At 32.9% G+C, this 15,406-nt stretch overlaps 1 protein-coding gene and 2 pseudogenes across 1 annotated transcript in view; 1 reads left to right on the top strand and 2 right to left on the bottom strand.

Moving 5' to 3' along the window:
• The window catches only part of LOC145284538 (thrombospondin type-1 domain-containing protein 7A-like), a 1,985,627-nt gene that overhangs the window by 782,727 nt on the left and 1,187,494 nt on the right, over window positions 1-15,406 (top strand). The window lies entirely within an intron of this gene.
• LOC145285294 (U2 spliceosomal RNA) lies at window positions 2,912-3,060 on the bottom strand (annotated as a pseudogene).
• LOC145285397 (U2 spliceosomal RNA) lies at window positions 3,750-3,893 on the bottom strand (annotated as a pseudogene).

Raw genomic sequence — 15,406 nt, 5'->3', positions numbered from 1 at the left:
TTTTTTAATCAAAACTGGCAAGTCTATCTATCTATCTGTATGTCTCTCTCTCCCTCTGCACATATTTCACGAGCATATGCCTTTTTTGTGATTTAATTTTCAATTTTAGTGGGTTTAATGTCTTATTAAAAAATATAACTAATGAGGACGCCTGGTGTAAAGTGCCACAAACATTGATGTTATTCTTTTTTTCTTTTCTCTTTGCAAATTCGATTATTTTTTGTAAAGCCAAATACAAAACAAAACAAGTTCCCTCTACAAACCAAACACTATAAATAAATAGTTGGAGATATAAAGAACTTGAAGTATAAAACTTTTACAAAAATGTCCCAGTCCGGCATTAAATAACACGAAAAGGGTTGATATGCCGCAAGACAAGCAAATCAAACCAAATTACATAACTATAACAAAACCGTATTCTTTTTAACACACCCCTGATCAATCTGCCCCAAATCAAAGGGCCTCTGATGATAAAAGGAAATGTTTGAAGGTCGATATGATCAAATCGACAGTTTGAATTATGTGAGAATCTTTTAAACTGGTTCTTTTTTTTTCTAAGTTCCCCCGAAACTTTGCAGAGCCCATTTAGCTGATAACACAATTTTAATTTTTGAATATTTTTTTTATCCGCATAACTTAAGCAGCAGTTTTTTTTTTCATTGCAATTTGGATGCATTGAAACTTCGGTTTTTTGTACAGTCCCCTTTTCAGAAACTGTTCTTTTTTTTTTTTAAAGAAGTTTACTTAAAGCATTGTTTGGTGTGTATATAAAGTTAATTACTAAACGTAAACACATGCAAATATGTAACCGATCACTGAGGCAAATTAAGACGTATAACTGTAGAATGAGTAATGCTGACTCGCCTTTTATCACTACAATTAGACGTTTGCGATCGTTACAACGAGCAAAAGTTATAACACGTTGGCTTTGAATAAATGCTTTATGCCAAATTGATGGTTGAAGATGATTAAATTTGTTTTTTTTTTGTTACATGGAGGTCACCGCTTATCAAGGCCTGGAAGCTACTCGAGGATAAGGGTTATTGCGTGCACAGTAATCAATGGGATAGTGTCGTAGTAATCGTTAGTATTGGAGATTTTAAAAAGTGTCTTACTTAAGGGGCAGATCATCAGGAATTTGTTTATGTTGGACTTGAAGACATCCATTTAGTCAGTTAGGAAACAAGCAAGCGGAAGGGAGATCCACAGGCGTGTAGTTTTAAGGCTTATTTCTTGAATTAACTACTAATCTATATACTAATATGATAGCGTGTGGGTTATTTTCTGTCTCACGCTTACATCCTGGTCGTTTAATTATGTACTTCCATTTCTTGGCATAAATAATTTTATCAAGAATTATTTATAAGTTTGTTTCGGTTTCGATTATGGTTGACGGAACTCAAGTTATATATATATATATATATATATATATATATATATATATATATAAGTAGGTTGTAGTTTGCTTGAAGCATTGTTGAAGAAAATTATAAGATAAAATTAAAAGCCAAGAACAATGCGAGATTTTTTTTTATATAGAGTAAAATTAAATGCAAACAAAAGAAATAAATTTCTTTTTTTTGTTGTTGTTTGTTTTTTCTTTTTCACACAAATTTTAACTCTAAACAACAGTATTTTTTTTCCTGTTGTATTCAATGGTGTTGTAAATCTCAATTTATTTATATATGAGATTTACAACACCATTGAATACAACAGGAAAAAAAAATACTGTTGTTTAGAGTTAAAATTTGTGTGAAAAAGAAAAAACAAACAACAAAAAAAAATAAAAGAAATTTATTTCTTTTGTTTGCATTTAATTTTACTCTATATAAAAAAAAGCTCGCATTGTTCTTGGCTTTTAATTTTATCTTATAATATATATATATATATATATATATATATATATATATATATATATATATATATATATATATACATATTTTGTTTTCACAAGTTTTGATTTTAGTTTCGATTCAAGCTAATGCCTCCAAGTCATATTTATTTTCTAAAGCGCAAATCTATATAATTATAAAACTCAAATGACCTTGTAACGGGTGATGTAATCCAACGCCCGGTTTGCGACTTCCGGTTACGCATGCGTACATAAACATAAACCCATAGAAGCATAAACAAATAAACGCAAATCGCTGAACCGGACGTCCTTAGAAAAACGAATATCTTAAATTTATTGAATAAAAAAAACTCCAAGATATCGAAAGAAAACGCAGAACGTGATTACAAATAATACGTATAATAATCGACCTGTTTCATATATACGATATATATTATACTGAATAATAAACGCGACAATAAAACGTATTGTTTTACTGTGTACGTTTTCTGCGTCCCAATTTTTTTTTCGCATTTAAATTATCCAAATAAACAATTGTTAGCATTTCTGCTTGTTTTTTTTACATCATTCATTTCCGTTTAAGTTATTTTCACGCAATATTTTTACAAATAAATCTATTTAACCAGTTGACAATCATAAGAGAATTTTTCAACTGTGATTTACCCACCGCCTTCCTCTTTTTTTTTAATGTATTCTCCCTTTTTCAATACACCTTTCTTAAAAACATTCATACATTTTCTTCTACACTACCAAATTAAATAAATAACCCCGAAAATATGTGTTTTTTTTATTGCTTTAAAAATAAATAATCAACGTGACAATAAATAAATAATCAACGTGTAATGAATGAATGCGTGAATGTAGGATTGACATGAAATTCTTAAAGATAAACTAAAATGACCGAAAAATGGGCTAAAATGACTTAAATAAAAAGTAGATGACTTAGAATGACGTTAATGAACTTAAGGATGGATTGAATGACATTAAGAATGACTTGAATGCTTACAAAATAACTGGAATCCTTAAAAAATAAACTTGAATGATCTGGAGAACGACTTGAATGGCTTTGAGACTGGTTGTAAAGTGGGTGATCAATTTACATTAAATTACTACAGAAAAGTGATCCCCCACTTTATATCACAATAAGTGCAGCATCTAGTAAGAACAGATACTACACATTAATCTTGGCCAAAAGGCCAAGAAAAGCTGTATTTATTTGCCCCCCCCGCCGAGCAAATTTGGCAGAAGATAGAGTTTTAATGTGAGGAGTGGAGGGGAAATGGGGACCAACTCCCCGGGGAGTAGGGGAGCTGGATAGTGACAATTGGTATGAAAGGTTGCTCCTACATTGACCAAGGTCTTATATGTGGGGTTGCCCCCACATATGGTCTTTGCTTGCAGTACTTGCCGGAACAGATGGTATTTATTTGCTCCCCCACTGAGCAAATTAGGCACAAGGCCGATTTTTAATGTGAGGAGTGAAGGGAGGGGGAAGGGGAAAAGGGGACCAGCTCCCGAGAGGTGGGAAATGGGAGCTGGTTAAAGGTCAGGCATGTGGGGTTGCCCCCACATCTGGTCTTTGCTAGTCATAGCTAGTCATAGCTTGCAGTATCTGGCGGAACAGATGGTATTTATTTGCTCCCCCACTGAGCAAATTAGGCACAAGGCCGTTTTTAATGTGAGGTTAAAACCAGCTCCCCTAAAAGTAGGCAAAAAGGGGGCACTCTGGTTACCAAAAATAATAATTGTCCCAGTATAGAGGGTTTCCCCTCCATTGACTGGTACAAATTATCTTAAGTGCAGCATCTGGCGGAACAGATGGTATTTATTTGCTCCCCCACTGAGCAAATTAGGCACAAGGCCGTTTTTAATGTGAGGTAAAAACCAGCTCCCCTAAAAGGGGTCACTCTGGTTACCAAAAATAATAATTGTCCCAGTATAGAGGGTTTCCCCTCCATTGACCGGTACAAATTATCTTAAGTGTAGTATCTGGCGGAACAGATACTACACTTCGATCTTGGCCAAAAGGCCAAGAAAAGCTTAAAAAGTTAAGAACAGCATCTATTAACAACAGACCTTTGATCTTAACCAAAAAGGCAAAGCACAAAAGTGTTACGGACAGACCGACCGACCGACCGACCGAGTTATTTATAGAGTCGCTTGCATGCGACTAAAATTAATTCAAGATAGGGTCAGACAAAATATTGCAACATGGCATAACAGCATAACATTTGTAATTATTTTAAAACTGCGTAATCATTAATATTAACGACATAAATCATTTACAATAAATACTATTAGGAATTTGTTGCTTTGTTTTGTTAATTCTTTTTCAGCATTACATATGATTTTTTAAAAATACAATTGGGTTACAAATTATGTAAAACCTTTTAGTCTGGCTGTCGCAAAACTGTGACAAATCTACAATCTCTAGTAACAGACATGCATATTTGCTGCAAAACTGATTTTATTTGCAAAACCACAGACATTCAGAATTGAATTTGAATGTTTACTGGATAGAATTATGACTTAATTGTTCTTATCATAAATTGTAACAATTTCATCGTTTTCTTGGAATATATATATATATATATATATATATATATATATATATATATATATATATATATATATAGTAGAACCCCAGGATACAGTATTAAAAATTAGTAACAAAATAAAGTACAGTATATAATACACATATATATAATCAAATAACATTTTAAATAACACTGTAAGGCGGGGAAAATATCGTCATCGGGAGCCCAGAAAAAACGTATCCTAGGGCGACTATAACCCGGGTTTCTACTAAATAATCGTTCGGATAGGTTAATTTCGGCCACCGATTCCGTAGTCATGTGGGTAGGACTGCCGACTGTCATCACGACGGTTCTAGGTTCGATCCTCGGCTTGGGAGAGGTGTTAGTCTAGCGGCACTGATGAGTTGTGATACAACGAAACAGGTCTGTATGTCGATGACTAAAATATATTTTATATATATATATATATATATATATGAGAGAGGGAGAGAGTAAGTTAAGAAGATAAAGCGCAAAGTAACACATGAATGTTATTGCATTATCAATTAAATAAGGGCTATAAAAAAGGAATAAGGGAGAGACCTCTTTAGGCCATGGTTTCAAAGCTGTTTATCGCCAGAAGAGGAAAAGAATCTGGCATAATACAAAAATAAAACGAAAACGTCGACACCGACTTTGAAAACATTCAAATTATAAATAGAAAAACATTTTAAAAAAATATATATATTTTATGGAGGTGTAAATAGAGAATGGAACAGAAAAAAACAATAAATGATAATAGAATGTACAAAACAGTACATAAGAAAATGGAATTGTTCGTTGTTTATAAAAATACTAGCATGGGTGCCCGGCGTTGCCCGGGTATTTGGAGGTGTATGTTGAGCAAAAAAAAATGCGGTCAATTTTTTTTAAATTTGACCCCTATTATGACCCCCTTAAAATTTATTGTTTTGGGTTCAAATCGAGTTAAGTTAGATCCATGTCCACGGAACCTATATCTAAAATCTCAAGTGTTTAAACCCAAAATTGTCGGAGAAGTTTGGTAGAGTTATCAAAGACCAAATCGTTGAACTTTGACCCCTTAATCGCCAAATTTCTGGCCCAAAACCGATCACATTGATCTTCCCAAATCTCAGTACTCTGTATATCAAATTTCGAATCTGTAGACTAAGGATTGACAGAGTTATTGCATAGGGAAATGTACACAGACACACACACAGACACTTCCACTTTTTTAGATATACTAGCAATGGGTGCCCGGTGTTGCCCGGGTGTTTGGAGGTGTATGCTGAGCAAAAAAAAAAAAAAAACGGTAATTTTTTTTTTTTTTTACTTTGGCCCCTATTATGACCTCTTAATATTTGTCTTGGGCTCAAATAAGGTTAGGGAAATGTATACACACACAGACTCGTTCACTTTTATAGATATATAGATAGATTATTATTTTATACATTCTAAAACGTTTCAAAAATTTAAAAAAAAAACTTGCAATTATGTTCTGATAAAAAATTTAACTTAGTTCAAAGAAGTAAGAGAAGAATAGGATAGAGAAAAGGAAAAATTAGATAAATAAGACATTTCATGTATCCACTTAAAATTCTATAAAAAAGGATATATTAGATCTACCGGTTTTTAGTATTTACTTTAACAGTACCCTATTTGTGAGTGGAGCTAGTCAGTAATTTATTAAAGTATATCTATATATATATATATATATATATATATATATATATATATATATATATATATATATATATAATTTATAAATATATACAATAGAAAATAGTTAATTTATAGATCCATATACTCGAAAGTAGTAAATTTATAAATATATAATAGAAAATAGTTAATTTATATATATATATATATATATATATATATATATAATAGAAAATGATATACATGTATACTAGAAAATACTCAATTCATTTATAAGTATACTAAATAAGTTCATTTATATAGATGTATACTATGATATAGTAAATTTATATATATGCATATACTATAAAATAGTCAATGTATAAATATATATAATAGAGAAAAGTTTACTTATATATACATATAATAGAAAATAATTGATTTCTATATGCATATAATAGACAATAGTTGATTAATATATACATATAATAGACAATAGTTGATTTCTATATGCATATAATAGACAATAGTTGATTTCTATATACATATAATAGACAATAGTTGATTTCTATATACATATAATAGACAATAGTTGATTTCTATATACTTATAATAGACAATAGTTGATTTCTATATACATATAATAGACAATAGCTGATTTATATATACATATAATAGACAATAGCTGATTTATATATACATATAATAGACAATAGTTGATTTATATATACATATAATAAACAATAGTTAATTTTAAATATATATAATAAAACATAGTTAATTCATAACTATATAGCTTAGAAAATAGTTTATTTATAAATATATATAATAGAAAATAGTTTATTTTCTAACTGTGTTGTAATTGCACGTTTCCTTCCCTATTATTTATTTTCCATCCTTGTCTCCGTTTCATTTTTCCCTTATTACAAATATGGCATTAAGGATTTAATTGAAAACTATGAGACCGAAGGATATGAGAATTATCTCAAATTTTTGCTTTTGGAGTTCTAGAAATTCTGCAAGCTATACAGCTTAACATTTTTGGCAAGAACTAAGAAATAGGACGAATTCATTCATTTCAGTAACAGAGAGGCGAGTGCTTTCTTATAGATTGCACTTTGACCATTGAAACAAATGACCGGCAGGTGCAATTAATTAAACCTCAGGTTACCTTATTGGGGAATTTGTCAAAGGAGCGTGGGTTGTTTTTCGTATGGCTCTCTTTGCTAAAGAAATTAATTCTGGCTCGTGTCACATGTAAGCTTCATGGTAAGATGGCTAAATACGTTAATATGTTCTGTTGTTTATTTTGTTGCATCTTAAAGTCAGGATGAGCTGATTTTTCTATTCATCTGTTGAATATCTGCAGAAAATAACATTTTACCGCTAAACGTGCAGATTAAATGGACATGTCTTGTTTTACTGGCGTCTAAGTATTTCTCTATGAGGCTTTGTCCATTGATCTGTCAGTCATGTTAAAATATGAAACATCATTTTTGTTGGTCTGTCAACCCTTAAGTTTGAAATAGAAATTTTTTAGTGTCTACTATGCTTAACTTTGAAAGATAATTTTCGTTAGTCACTCATGCTTAATTTTGAAATCAGATTTTCGTTAGGTTGCCAAGCTTAAGTTTGAAATAGAATTTTTCGTTAGACTGTCACCCTTAAGTTTTAAATAGGATTTTCATTAATCTGTCGTCTTTGAATTTAAAATAGGATTTCTGTAAGTCACGTTTCAATTTGAAAAAGTCGTTTCATTAAGTTGTAATGCTTAAATTTGAAATAGGATTTTTAATTGATGCCTTTGAGGAATATCAGTGCTTGTATCTTAACAATGTTAAGACATTTTGCATATATATATATATATATATATATATATATATATATATATATATATCAGTGCTTGTATCTTATCAGTGTTAAGACATTGTGCCTCTAAATTGAATAATTGAAGTTTTTGAGCTGATTCTTTGGCCAGTGTAGTCAACAGGGAATTTGTAATTTGTAATTAATGAGGGAGTGGTTGCTCATTATTTTTAAGAAAAAAGTTGTTTTCATTTTCTTGGCATATATATTTTTTTTTAAATGCGTGAAGATACTGAAGGTAAATTTGGCATCAACCTGGATGAATGAGAACCTGGCCAAGGTGAACCTCAGAAACCGCGACGGCAAGAGAATGAAGGGTGGGGGTCAAAAAGTAATCTTCAATTCCAGCGCATGCTGATCTTAAAGTCTGCGAACAAATCGTTTCTCCTCCAGAGTTTCTTATAACTTTATTTCTCGCTGCCAAAAAAATCGGCCATAAAGAATCACACAGCAGTCTTGCACGGCGGAGAAATTCTCTGATATGGAATAGGCTGGCCGCGTGCCAAAAATCTGCCGAGAAAGATAAGCTTTTATCTCTTTGTATAACAAAACGAGTTGAAATAAGTTTTTTTTTCTAGTATTTTCTTCTGCCTTTTTATTTATTATTTATTATTAATCTTTTGATCGATCTCTTTCGTTTTTTTTTTTTTGTGTGTGTTTTGTTTTTATTTCCATCTTGGTTTACTTTTCGTTTTTAATCTGACCACCGATCTCTGCGGCTCTAATCTCTTCAGGATTTGTTATTTTTTTTATTTATTTTTTTTTTCGTATTTCATCGATATTTGTTTTGATAATTAATGTTGCATTTGAAAGCAAACCAACAGATGTCATCAGATTAGGCAGCACACGTTAGTTTCGTACACATGCGTGCATACACACACACACACACACACATGCGTTTTATATAAGTTCAATGCAATTCAATTTATTCAGCATAGGTTAAAGTATTACAAGTTTCGTCGCGATTAAGGACACGGGGAGAAAGAGAGAATGAAAGCGAACAAAGACGGGGATGGGGCGCTGTGAATTTAGATGGTCGGAAATACAGTTGACCTGTCCAACTTCGTTTTAAACTGATCCGTTATTGGTGCGGTGACAGTCTCAAGCAGCAGTCTATTCCAAAGAGCCGATATGCAGATGGAAAATACGGCTTTTCGTCGGTTTAGCCGGGTATAAAATATGACGTCATTGTCAATAGTGTATTATCTATTTATATTTTTTTTCACTCTCGTTCACTCCAAACAAAGCATATTGTCACTTGGACGTAAGAGGCTACTATATCGAACCATGTTTACAGAAACACTAGTAAGGAGATGAACGAGATTTTCGTTTACATCACATTTAAACTTCAGCTTATCAAAGTGAGGGAAGCAGGGAGAGAACTCCAAAGTTTAGAACTCCGAGTACAGATGCTATTAGCGGAAGAGTTTCCGGTATCTAAAGACCCCTACAGTGAAGGGGTTTGATTTTGTTGTTAAACGGCTTTGCCAGGGGTATATACGTCGAAGGGGTAAAAATGCAACGTTTATCAGAGCACATTCCATGAATTGGGTGAGTTGGGATTTCTTAGCTTTAGCTAAGAGGTCGGTTTGAAGTGTTTCGTTGTTCACATAAATTGGTACTTAGTGTATAACAGAACCAGATCCAAAATCACAAGATGGGCAGATGAACTCGCAATCTAAAGCTAAAGAACACAATCGCATTAAAAAGTGCTTGATTGGCTCATTTTCATGCTGGATAATATTGCTAGAGTTCATGCGTTGTCATGAAAAGCGCTGATCCAGCTGTACAAGCTGGATTAGAACTTTTTGTCACAACCTTTTCAATAGCGGCAAGCATGGTGTCTTCATTCATATCAAGAATATGCTACTTCTCAAAATTGTTTTGTATAACTTCATCACATGTGCTAAAGGGGGGGGGGGGTTTATTTAGTTCTCTTCCACTGCATGAACTTTGACATCGGAGTCGAAAAGTGGGAATGAGAAGTCAGCGCCACCCAAGGAGGGGCACTCTAACCTGCAAAAAAAGCCTGGGCAGCCTCGTGGCATTCCCCGGTAAGGGCACCTCGGGCGATTAGCAATAAAGGAACTCCTTCTCGAAGGGAGGAGGCAAAGCATGGACCTCTTAAAACTGCACAGGAACAGTATTAAGTCTGCTGGAATATATATATATATATATATATAGAGAGAGAGAGAGAGAGAGAAATAGCCGTTAAATTACAAATGAGCATCATAGCGTTTCTCCTCATAACGTCTTATAGCCTTGGAATTCTTATTCTCTCTTAGAATAAATAATATCGTTAGAATTCAGAGGATTAGACATTTAAAGACGCGTTTCTCATTTTTATTTACTGTTTAATTTTTAATTTTTCGTTTGTATGTATATATGTACTGTGTGCATGTGTGTATGTGCGTACTTATATGTTTATATATTTAAGACTGACGTGCCACCTTCTCATTGGCTATACCTCCTTCTCCTCCTCCTCCTTCTTCTCCTCCTCCTCTACCTTCCTTCCTTTTCCATTCCCCTTTTCCCCGTGCATCCTCATACTTTCACTACACCGATGAAGACTGAAGGATCGGTCGAAAATATGTACTTATAAAAAAAGTTTTTTAATTTTTTTTCATAATATTATTATTTTGTATTCCTGCACGTCACCAATTAAAAACGAATAAAGAAAAGTTATAAGCTTTTATACTTTTCGCATTCTTTTTTATTCATATATATATATATATATATATATATATATATATATATATATATATATATATGATATTCCATTCTGTGACGAATTTTTGATATTGTGGACGAGTCATATGAGCAACATCAGAAGGCAGTTAAACAGATGATGGCCTAGATTTTTTAACTCACTTGTGCAAATATCAGTGAATAAAGTTTTGATACAACCCAATATCGTAAGCTGATTATCAAGAATAGAAACTCCAAGAACCTGCAAATGCTTAGTAATCAAAGTGGACGCTGTCTTCTCTGTGATTTTCTTCCTTGCAAAGAAGGATGCATTAGAAGTGCTTTCAAGATCCGAAATATCAGCTTGTAAAACAAGTATTTCTAATACGGTCCATTCTAAAACCATAGCACCATATTCAACTGTGAGCTGCGAGAGAGAAAGAACTGTAGTATTGAATTAGGGTTAGTAAACGTAGGCATTTGTATTTATTATATCATTCAAACAGCCAGTTTTAATGATAAAATAAACATTAATGTCTTATTTCGTAGCATTACTGTGAGCAATTAATTTATTCCAGCAGCTTATCTTAACGGCGGTTCGTTAAGCTGTTGAGGCTTTGCTGTGGAGATAACACGTAGCAGCAGTTCATTAAGGCATTGGATAGAGATTCAGTAGAAAATGCCCCATAGGTTCGGATCCTGTTCGTAGCGCAATATCAGGAGTGAGATGCTGAAGAGAAAGAATCCTAGTGTTGAGTGTGGCCTATTAAGCTTAGTCTTTCTAACTTGAAATAAATGAAAAAATAAATAGCAAACTAGGAGTTCCAATCATATAAATCACACCATAAACTGTAAAACAAACATTAAAAACAACAAAACATCTTCAAAACAAACCAATTTCCAATGCAGGTATATACACTGTTCCTTGCCAAAAATGCGATCATATATACGTTGGTGAAATTCGATTAGTGAAAAGGCTCAATGAACATAAGAGATATAAGAAATAGCAATTCTTTGAATGCATTATTCTCTCATTCATTGCAACATAATCATACTTTTAACTTCGAACAAGCAAAAATAGTTAACATTTATTTCAAATAAAACGCATGGAGACTTATTGAATTAACGTTTATCGCAAATTCAAGCACAATTAATCAACGTGGAGGTTTCTATAATGCATCGCCATTAATAAGTAAGCTCCTATCAAAAGTAATCTATCACACCGTAGAAAACGCCGCTTTAATTAATACATATAATCAGTCAATATATTGCATAACAAAAATACATTCATTTCATTTCAGTTACACATCCATATATGAATTATAACAGACATATTTGTTCCAAAAAGAACATGAATGACATCATATATTTTAAATATATTAACGGCTGTATGACGTTATAAAAAAGGATCTTACTCTCTTTCACAACGCAACGCATTCACCTTTTTTTTTTTTTAAATTTCCAACGACTTTTTCGTTTCTGAAATGGACCAAGGTCATACATTTGATTACATCAAAAATGTATTTTCAAATATTTGTACTGGTGTTTTGTTTTCTTAATATCATTCATCCAGAGTAAACCTCGTAATAAAGACGAAACGTTGATAAACACATAACTTGGTTTGTCCCTTTTATCTCTCCCCCTCTATCTTTCTATTTCTCTCTTTCTCTCTCTCTCTCTCTCTCTCTCTCTCTCTGTATATATAGTCTTATTTATAGTATTCTGAATTTTATTGGGTCTATAATAATTGAAAATCCGGTAACCGTTCATATACCAATAAGTTTTAAGTAAAAATGAGATGACTCAAACTGTAAGCTTCAAAATTACCATACTTTGTAATTGAGCATTTATATATTGTTTTAATAGAATCAAGACACCAAGTAGGAGATTGATAGCAACAAATAGTGTATTTCATCATTAGTTATAATTGTTTCAAGACTATTCGGACAAATTCAAACCCTATATCGTTTTAAAATTTTCACAAGAACAGCCTTTCATCAGACGTATTGAATTAAAAAACAACACTATAACAATGAACAATATGGAATCCATTTCCATTATAAGGAAAAACATGAGAAAATATTTTACCTATATTTCATCCTTCCAAAGCTTTTTAAAGATCAAAAAGTGTATATATATATATATATGTATGTATATATATATATATATATATATATATATGTATATATATATAATTTTACAATGCTTCTTAAAGTGTTTTAAGAAAGATTAGTAATGTATGAAGCATAAAAACGATTTGTTTTGATATTTCAAGACGTCATCCGCTTTTGGTAAAAACTGAAACAATAGGAATAAACATGAAACCATTGATATACCACTATCAGCCGGTCACTGAGGTGTGACCGACAGACGTGTTATAGTAAATGTCTTAAAGCGGTCTCATGAAGATGGACCAGTAATTAGGGTCTGTGTAGCAAGTAGAAAATCATACCTGAGATGTTGGATCTGGGTGTTGCTCCTTACTTTTCTCAAGATGATCTCTTCACCCTGGTGGCATTCTGGTGGGAATCTTCATCTCTTTGTCCTCAAAGCCGCCTTTCGACTTAAGACATTTATGAAGGCATTCATGGCAGACACAAGAAAAACGACACGCGACACAATTGTAATATACATAAGGTATAACTAACTATTTTATTTTACAAAATGTATATTACAATTAATTTTTACAATTAAAACTGGACAATGGGCTTTTCAAAGCTAACTACCCTAACTAGTGTTGAGGGAGGGGGGTGGCCCCCTCATTTACGGAGAGACAGAATATGCTTCCTCACATCATGGTGGTCGTGCAGGAAAGAGACAGAAAGATAGCAATGGAATTATGGGAAGGGATTTCTTTGTATCTCTACGCTCATGGCCAAATTACCACCCGTCCATGCTGCAGAGTGTGTTAGAAACAGTGGCACAAAGAAATAGTGCCACATTAAGAAAACGTGACTTTTCAACCATCAGATAAATACTTTTTGAATTGTCAATGTTTCCATTAAATACTTAATAGAATATGCACAACTAAAGTCCAGGTAAGACTTTGACCTATCCTTACGTTGTCAATCAGAGATACGCAATCTCACGACTGACTTTTTTTCTTTAATTGAATTTTTTTTCTTTTAATAATGTTTGTTTTCCTTTAGTTCTTCATATTATTGCCCACTATTTTTGGGCTTTGTTTCTTAAAGCTCGCTGAATACACACTAAAAGGAAATCTAAAGTTTAAAAAGTTAATATCTTGCATATAGATGGTGCCGGTGCTGCAGGCGGCGCCGATAACAGCTCCTCGTGCATAAACTTGTAAACAAGGAAAATAAATATCTATTTGTGAAATTTTATCTCTTCGTGTCTTTTCATTAGAGATGTGCGTCTCTCTTTGCCTCTGTCTGTCTCTCTTTATCTCTCTTTTTTTCTCTAGACATTCACGGCACAGACACTGATCGCGGGTGGGTGGGTGATGCTTAAAAGAAAATGAATTCGCATTTATCGGGTAGTGTTCTTTGTTTAGACAGAGCCTGGCAGGAGCTTATTTACCACTGTCTGCTATTTAAATGCATAAGATGCAGTGAGTCGCTCATGAGAGGAAGACCTCTCTCTTTATCCTCGTTCGTTCTCTATCTCTCTCTATCTATCTATCTCGCTCCCCAATGGGAGCGGGGAAAATGGTGAAGCAGCTGTCTCCGGTTTGTCTCATGCCTGTAAAAACAATTCGTTTCTTAATATCTTTACTGCAACAAAATCACGAGTCTATTTCCCCTCCGTAACAGATAAGAAAACGCGGAGCATTAAATTCTCCTTTTATTTTTGGCGTTTCATTCTGTTCTAGTGCTCCTTTATTTCGTTCTTACCATATATATATATATATATATATATATATATATATATAATATTACTTTACACTCGCTATATATATATATATATATATATATATATATATATATATATAGAGAGAGAGAGAGAGAGAGTTGTGTGTGTATGTGAGAATTTTATCATTTAAGCAAATAGCGTTAAAATGACATAGAGCATTTGTATAATTCTATCCTGTGATCTTTTTGTCTGAAACTACAATATGTGTGTATGTGCGTGTGCGTTGGGGGATAATCTATGATGCCACAGTTGTACATGATAGCTGAAATAGCAAACTGGTTGACCTGTGGCGTGATCCCTAGCCTTAACAGAGGCCATTTTTGATGACGATAGGGTCTTTGCACATGGCCAAAACCACTTTCAGAATTAATGTAAATAGAAAGTGTCACTTGGTAGAAAGTTTTATTTTAAATATAAATAGTTTCGTATATGGAGAATTGAAAAAAACGAAATTTTATAACAAAACAATTTTATAAGATTATAATAAAGAAAATGTTCATTTAGTCAAAGACTTGTTTGATAAAGAATGCCGAGTTAGTAGTTAGAAGGCTTAGAAATGTGTCGGCGAATATGTTCGTAGTGTGAATATGCGTGTACAAGTAATCAACATATGTGTGTATTTTGGAGCGTGACATTGTATATGTGTGTGCGTCGGTTTACTTTGTTCTTTTTAATGCGCGTGAGTGGGTAGTAATTCTTTTTTGTTTGCCCGATTCTTGTTGGTTTGTTGGAATATATTCACCTATTGAAGCAGTTCGGTTTGTGAATCATAGTCCTTTTCTTTTGATACTTGCCTCACCTGATTTAAAAGCATGGGGTCGGGGTGGGGGGGGATAAGCAACATTCTTGAGGTCTTCGATACTGCGGACCAGCTTGAGAATTCTGTCCCCGTAGATTCCGGCTCTTTGTTTCACAGAAGTTTGAAGTTTCTAACTTTCCACTGGATTACTAT

The sequence above is a fragment of the Euprymna scolopes genome, chromosome 9, assembly GCF_053919585.1.
Source record: "Euprymna scolopes isolate OS-2025 chromosome 9, ASM5391958v1, whole genome shotgun sequence".
NCBI classification, from domain to species: Eukaryota; Metazoa; Mollusca; class Cephalopoda; order Sepiida; family Sepiolidae; genus Euprymna; species Euprymna scolopes.
The sequence above is the reverse complement of the archived record's forward strand: the minus strand, read 5'-3'. Positions and strand labels throughout refer to the sequence as shown.